This window comes from Phodopus roborovskii, unplaced genomic scaffold, assembly GCF_943737965.1.
Source record: "Phodopus roborovskii unplaced genomic scaffold, PHOROB, whole genome shotgun sequence".
Classification (NCBI taxonomy): domain Eukaryota; kingdom Metazoa; phylum Chordata; class Mammalia; order Rodentia; family Cricetidae; genus Phodopus; species Phodopus roborovskii.
In genome coordinates, this window is record NW_026126485.1 from 2,879,403 (window position 1) to 2,888,003 (window position 8,601).

The following is an 8,601-nucleotide window of genomic DNA, read 5'->3' on the forward strand; positions in this document are numbered from 1 at the left end:
GCTTGACGTGGATGGTTCCCAATTCATTGATGCTTCAGTTCAAAACAAAGACTTCCTAGACAAATCTCTTTAGGCCTAAAAACCAAAGAACTACTGTCTTTCCCTGAATGATACTGCTAAGAGTGTGTCATCCTTAACACCCCACAAGTTCAGGTTTTATACCAAGGAGGCTCCACTTAATGAAGGTCACATCCTGGTTCCGGTTTATTTTTCTCTGTGTGTGTGTGTGTATGTATGTGTGTGTGTGTCTGTGTGTGTGTGTGTGTCTGTGTGTGTGTGTGTGTCATGTGCTCCAAACTGAATAGTATCTGTGTATAATGTTCCTGTGAGAGAAAAAATATACAGAAAAAGTATTTTGTGGAACATAGCTTTAATCCTAGCAAGCCTGAGGTAGAGTCAGGGAGATCAGAAGTTCAAAGTTATTCTCCGCCATACGAGTTTGAGGCAGTCTGGACTATGAGGTTTTGTTTGTTGTTGTTGTTGTTGTTGTTTTGGTTTTTTTTGTTTTGTTTTGTTTTGTTTTCCTTGAGAAAGGTATCATTATACAATTATAGCTGGCCTCAAAGATCAAAGGATCTGCCAGCCTGACCTCTGCCTCCTGAGTGCTAGGATCAAAGATGTGTCTCACCATGCCTGACAAAGAATATATAAGTCATTTATTTCCTTGCCTAATCAAATTAAATTTGGTCTGGTACTAATTCATGATTCTCCTGTCATTTTGTTTTTGGGTTTTCTGGTTTTTTTGGTTTTGTTTGTTTTATTTTTGAGACAGAGTCTCTGTAGCTCTGACTGTCCTGGAACTCACTCGGTAGACCAGGCTGGTCTTGTACTCACAGAGATTCACATACTTCTGCCTCCTGAGTGCTGGCGTTAAAGGCTTGCACCACTACTGTCCAGCTTCTCTCATTCTTGTCTTGCTTTGTCAGTAACAAATAGTGAATTGAGGACTTCATAAGAGTCATTTTATCTATCTAATAATCAAAATTTCATTCTTTACTTAGTCTGTGGTCACAGCTGTTAATTCAGAAGAGAACCAGAACATAAAAATGAGTCACTCAACTCATTGAATACGATGATTTTATTTGTGCATGCCTTTAATCCCAGAACTTCGGATGCAGAAACAGGCAGATCTCCATGGAGGCCAGCCTGATCTACAGAGTTCCAGGACACCCAAAGCTATACAGAGAAATACTGTCATGGGGGGAAAAATTATTTACTTAGATTTGTACTACAGGAATGTTTTTCCTGCCTAAGAAAGTCTTCCAATATCCTCTTGGAGAGTTGGATTTTGCCATGTCAAAGGCTTTGTTGTCGTTGATATTTTTGTTTTGTTTTCCTAGAGGGGGGTTTCTCTTTTCTAACAATCCCCTGGCTGTCCTGGAACTCTACATAGACTACACTGACCTCTGCCTTCCACCTTGATCACTCTTTACTCATTAATTTATTTGTCATTAGAATGTGTGGGGATGCTGGTGTGTGCATGCAACAAAACATGGAGGTTAGAGGACTTGGAAGTCAGTTCTCTCCTACTCTGGGTTCCAGTGATCAAACTTAAGTTATCAAGTATACGTACGTAGCAAATGCTTTTACACTCTGAGCCATCTGGTCAGCCCCAACTTTATTTTTTGACACAGGGTCTTTCACTGAATCCAGAGCTCATTAGTTTGGCTTGTTTGCATAGTCAATGATCTCTGTGGATCTACCTTCTCCACCTCCCCAGCTTTGGGTTACAGGTGTGTGTCAGCACACTCTGTTTACATAGGTGCTGGGGTCTGAATTCAGGTCCTCCTACTTGTGTGACAGCTACTTTACCAATTGCAGCCCTCTGCCATCTTATTATTTATCCCTGTTCAGATACAAAACAAAAATCTTGGTCCAAAGAGGATAGAAGGAGCCTATTCTAAGCTAAATATGAGTGTCCATGCCCCAGCAACACAAAATCTTATTACCCTGAATGGCATGTTTCTGTGAAAGTGTTGTTAAACTTTAAAAAAATGCTTTTTATTAAATATATTTTATCTAGTGCATGTGTGTTATGGCATACATCTGGAGGCCAGGGCACAGCTTGTAGAAATCAGTTATCCTATCAATCTTGGGATTGAACCCAGATTTGGTAGCAGGTAACTTTACCTGCTGAGCCACCTTACCTATCCAGTTTTCATGTAGATGAAGTTTCTGTCCCACCTGGTCCCATAGCCCTTTAGCCCCAAATAAACACACAAAGACTTATAGTAATTATAAACTGTTTGGCTGATGACTCAGGCTTCTTGTTGTCTAGCTCTCTCTTAATTATTAACCCATTTTCATTAATCTAAGTATTTCCACATGGTCTGAGAAAAATGTCCGGATCTGTTACTCCTTCAGTGGCTATGTGGTGTCTCTGGCTGCTCCTCTGCGTCCTCCCCCAGATTTTTCCCTGTCTGGTAGCCTCGCCTATACTGCCTGCCTGTTTACAGACCTGTTTACTGTTTTATTCATCAACCAATAAGAGAAACATGTATACAGAAGGACATCCCCCCGTCAGTTTCATAAGCTTTTATAGTCAGAGAACAAAAGAAAGTCGTGAATCAGGGCTGGTGAAATGACACAGCTGTTCTTTCAGAGGACCCAGGCTCAATTCCCAGCACTCACATGGCAGCTCACACCTGACACCCTCACATAGTCGTACATGCAGGGAAAATACTAATACAAATGAAATATAATAGATTAAAAATAAGAAGAATGTCATGAATTTACTAAATCTGTTATTAGAGACATAAGGTAGGCCACAGCATCAGGAAAAGGGAGTGTCTTCTATGAATTTCAGGTGCTACCTTATAACATCCTCAGCTATAGGGTCACTCCAGGATGGTGCCCTGTAAGTTCAACAGTGCATTCCAAGTAGGGTGAGTGACACCTAACCCCCGGTATTTCAAAAATAAAACCAGAACAATTAGTTTGAGGCTAGCATGTACTATATAGCAAGTCCAAGGTCAGATATATATATATATATATATATATAGAGAGAGAGAGAGAGAGAGAGAGAGAGAGAGAGAGAGACCCTGTCTCTAAGAATCAAAAAAAAAAAAAAAAAAAAAAAAAAAAACAATGTATTCCACAAGTTTTACTTGGTAGTTACAAAGAAGTTAAGTCACATTTAGAGGTTGGTAGAAATGGTTATTCAGTGATCTAAAGATAACCCAAGATATTTTGGCTCTCAATCTGTAGTAGCCCCTCCTTCCACAATTGTACTAGTATGTTTCTCCTACTGCCCTGGACCCACTGCCATGCCGGCCCCAAATAACACACTCTCCATCTTGACTCCTCCTTACTACTTCCTCTTTCCTCCTTGTCTCCTAGTCCCACCTATCTTCCTTTCCTATTGGCCAACGATGCTTTATTCATTAACCAGTATGAGAAACATATATACATAATGACATCTCCCATCACATTTCTATTAATCTAAGTATTTCTACGTGGTCTCCTCTTATCGGAGAGTGGGGCTAAGACCTCTGTTCTCTTAGGTCTCTACATGCTGACTCCTCCCTACTACTTCCTCGAATCCTCCTTGTCTCCTAGTCCTGCCTATCTTGTTTTCCTATTGGCCAGCAGTGCTTTATTCATTAACCAGTATGAGAAACATATTTACAGAATGACATCTCCCATCAACTCCTCTTTTCTGTCTAAATAAAAAGAAGGGTTTTAACCTTAACATAGCAAAATATATACAACATCTCCCATCACACAATCACCTATTCTAGTTAGTACACCAGTGTGTAGATTCTTCAGTACAGACACATGTTCTTCAAATACTTCAGTCCACAGCCGGATCCTTCCCATGTGGCAGCAGTTCACTTGCTGAGTTCCCATCCCCAAGCTTTGCTGAAGTTGGTTGTCTTCTTCCATCTTGTCACTATGGCACTTAGCTTAACCTGAAATGATATTGTGTGTGTGGCTGATACATTACCCATACATACTTTTTTGTGTATAGGATATTGTGATGTTGCCTGCCTTGTGTAAGTGTTACAGCTCTGAAGGGAAAGGTATCCTGGCAGTCAGGAACCAAGAAATACCTCAAAGTCACACTGCACAGCAAGCATCACAGGAGACTTAATTGAAAAGACAAGAGAGTGAAGGACTCTGCCCAGGAGAGAGCCAGCAAAGAATGGAGCAGGAGGTGGGCTTTATATAGGGTTTCTTGGGGGACTGAGTTTGAGTTTTCCAGTGTGGCCTGGGATTGGAGGGATTTTGTGGCCTGATTTTTTTTTTTTTTTCCCTGTAGGGCAGAGCCTGGCCACTTTCCCACCTCAAGGGACTGGGAAAGGCTCTTGTGGTCCTTAACAAAGTCTGGAGAATGGGGCCTAACTGCTTTGACCTTGAGAGGTTTACCCCTTGAACTTGAAATGATCTTCCTGCTTTTACCTGCTGAATCCTAGGATTACAGGTTTGCAGCACCAGCCTGGTTTATGCAGTGCTGAAGTGCTGAGGCTCTAACCCACAATTCTGTATGTGTTAAGCATTCTGCATCTCCAACCCAATATATTTGTGTGTGTGTGTGTGTGTGTGTGTGTGTGTGTGTGTGTGTGTGTGTTGTGTGTTCCTATTTGTGTGGGAACACATGTGTGAGTATGCATGTGTGTGCATGTCATGCCAAGGGTCAATGGTGGGTATCTTCCTTGTACTGTTCCCCACATTATCACATCATCATTTTGACAGTTCTAAGGATTAAGCTTAAGGACTTATTAATACAAAGCTAGCACTATTTCTCTGAGTTACAGACCAGCCTTTACATCTTATTCTATGTTTTATATTCATTTATTTTATGTGTGGGTGTTTTGCCTGCATGTATGTGTGTGTACCACGTGCATGCTCGATACCCATGGATTTTAGAAGAGAATGTCAGGTCAGTTGCCTGGAACTGGTGGTGAGCTTCCATGTGGGTATTAGGAGTTGACCCTGGGTGCCCTACTACAGCACCAAGAGGTTTTAGCTGCTAAACCTTTCTCTAGCCCCACCACCTTATTTTTTGAGACAGGGTCTCTCGCTGACCCAGAGCGTACTGATTTACTAGACTCACTGGCCAGCAAACTCTGGAGATGCACAGGACTCTACTTGTCCAGTTCTAGAGGTACAGATATGAACAGCACACTTAGCTTTTCCATGAGTACTAGGCATCTGAACTCTTGTCCTAAACATTTTACCCACTGGTCTGGATCTTCAAACTCATCTGCAAGCTACGTTTGTGTGTCCTTTTATTTTTTCTCACACCATGAAGCACAAATTTCTCCAGGACTGTGTTTCTTTTTCATTGCTAGGTCTCCATGGCCTAAAAATAGCCAGGCACTCACTAAAGCTAGCACTCACTAAATATTGACTAAATGAATGAATGATGAGATTCAAAATGGATTGTACGGTAAATATTTGATCTTTTAAGTTTGAGCCTGCTCCCCCTGCCCTTGTTTTAAACATTATTTTAAACAAACATGTCCCTATGAGTCTGACATGGAGAAAGCTGAGTAATCACCTTAGTGATTTAAAGTTGCTGGTGGTGGTTGAGCATATGATTTTGGAAGGATGGAGGGAAAGAGAGAAGCCAGAGAGGTGAGGAAGTGTTAAAACAAGAAGGAAACAAAGGTGTAGACAAGGTCTCATGTGTGAGTAAGATGGCTCTGAAAGGTGCTTGTTATAACATTGACAACCTGAGATCCCCAAGCCCCATGTGCTGAAACAACTCTCAAAATTATTTTCTGACCTCTGAACATGTGCTATGGCTCACAGGTTCCTGTGTACATATATATGTGTGCATTCACACACATTACTTTGTAAATTTGGACACCATTGCTAGTGGAGCCAGGAGAATCCCAATTTTTAAAGTGTGTGTTCAGTGCAATGGCCTAGCCTAGATTCTATCCCTAGCAGGTGGTGGTAGTTAGGTGGTAGAGAAGAAACAGGATTATTTATTATATGTTTGGCCCTGGCTGTCCTGGAACTTGCTCTGTAGATCAGGCTGGCCTCAAACTCAAGCAATCAGCCTGCCTCTGCCTCCCTAGTACTGGTATTAAAAGTGTGTGTCACCACTGCCCAACAAGAAACAGGAATTTGTTGGATCTAAAATCTGTGAACCAACATGCTCTGTGTTGAAGGTCTTGCAGACTGGCATGGATAGAATGTCATGGACATGGAGACCTTGGATGTTGTAGATTGAAAGCCACATTATGTTCGGGGTATTTTTAGTTTCCTCACCTTTGTTGCCACAGCCTTCTTTTTACATTTATTCTCAGACATGTTTCGTTAAATTGTCCTGGTTGCCCTTGAACTTTCTGTCTTCCTGTATCAATCTTTTGATAGCCATTTACCAACCATCTCTGTCTCACTTAGTATTTTGGTTACTATTAGGTAAAATCTTGGAATGCATTGTTAAACTTAGCAGAGCATTAGTGTCTATCATACCGTAAAGATAAAGATAGCATCTCGGGCTAGAGATGGCTCAGCAGTCAAGAGCACTGACTGTTCATGCAGAGTACCCAGGTTCAACTTCCAGCTCACAACCATCTATAACTCTAGCTCCGAGAGATCAAACACTGTTTTCTGGCCTGAGGTCACTAGTAGGCATACAAGTGGTACACAAAATTGTGCAGGCAAAACACCCATACACATAAAAATTTTTAAATGTTTTTAATTTTTTAAAAAAAGAGACTTAGAGATACTGGGCAGTGGGAGGGGACCTGGGTAAATAAAAATTTTTAAAAAGAAGCCTGACAGGGTGGCACACAACTTTAGTCCCAGCATTCAGAAGACAGAAGCAGGAAGATCTCTGTAAGTTCAAAGCCAGCCTGGTCTACAGAGTGAGTTCCAGGATAGCTGGGTCTATGGACAGAAACGCTTGTCTCGAAAAAAAAAAAAAAAAAAAAAAAAAAAAATCTTTTAAAGAGCTTGGCATGGTAGTGTGATGAGAGATGTCATCCTGAAATATGTTTCTCATATTGATTAATGAATAAAGCACTGTTGGCCAATAAGAAAGCAAGATAGGCATGACTAGGAGACAAGGAGAAGAGAGGAAGTAGTAGGGAGGAGAAGATGTAGAGACTTGAGAGAACAGAGGTCCGGCCCTCTCTCCAGTAAGATAGACCACATGGAAATACTAAGATTAATACAAATACTAAGATTAATACAAAATACAAATAGTATTTAAGATAGAGCTAGCCAGTAAGAAACTAGTAACTGTCCAACAACATAATATCTAATACAGTGTCTCTGTGTGTTGTTTGGGGCTGGTGGGGCGGTGAGACCAGATGGGCAGGAAACCTACTCTTAAAAGTAGTGCATGTGTTTAATCCTGGCATTCAGAAGGCAGAGGCAGGAGTCTCTGAGAGTTCATGACTAGCCTGGTCTAAAGAGTGAGTTCCAGGACAAGCAGAACTACATAGAAATACCCTGTCTCAAAACAAACAGAAAAAAAAGTAGCATTTGAAATCTATAAATTAGATTCACCCTGTTCTATTGTGATCTACCTACTCAGTGTCCCCACCAAAGTATTTGATAAATGCATCACTTTATGACCATCAATTGTTCTATAACTATAAAAGTTGATGTAACCTCTTACAGTAGGACATAAGTCAGGGTAACCTGAATCCATGTTTTCAGACTATGGTTGTAATTGGTTTTTTCTATTTTGGCTTTTTGGGGGGCCCACCAACCAGCTCCAAAATAAATCACCCACAAAGGTTTATTATTTCTTATAAATGCCTGGCCTTAACTTGGCTTATTGCTAGCCAGCTTTTCTTTTCTTTTTTTATTTAAATTAGAAACAAGCTTGTTTTACATGTCAATCCCAGTTCCCTCACCCTCTCATCTTCCCCTATCACCCCACCAAACCCCAGCCCATCCCCTTTCTGCTCCTCAGGAAGGGTGAGGCCTTCCATGGGAACTCTTCAAAGTCTGTTATATCATTTGGAGCTGGGCCTAGGCCCTCCCCTATGTGTCTAGGCTGAGGGAGTATCTCTCTATGTGAGATGAGCTCCCACAGCTTTTCTTAAATTATCCTGACTACCCCCCCCCCCCCCCCGGACTTTTATCTTTCTTACTTTTGTATATCTTATTTCCACTCTTACTGGGTAGCTGGCTGGGTGGCTTTCTTCATTTTTCCTTCTATTTATCCTCTCTGCCTGCCAGCCCCACCTATTCTTGCCCTGCCTTGATATTGACCATTCAGCTCTTTATTAGACCATTGGGTGTTTTAGAAAGGCAAAAAAAAAAAAAAAAAAAAAAATCACAACTTCACAGAGTTAAACAAATGCAACATAAACAAAAGTCACATGCCTTAAAATAATATTCCCCAATGATGGCCATTCATACTTCACTTGTAATAAATTATCTTTCTCTCTTTAGAGCAAGAGTTGTGTTTTGTATCACTAGTCTTAACAAACAACATGGGGCTTCACCTTCCTTCCCTGGTTTCTATGCTGCTTTCTTGGCTGTATATTGATGAGCCCTTCCTTCAACTCTCTTTGCTTTGCTTGATGATCCTATGGTTTTTGCTTAGTTGGTTTCTAATACTTAAAATTTTAATTTAGTTTTACTTACCTGTGTGTGTGTGTGCGTGCATGTGTGTGTGTGTAAGAG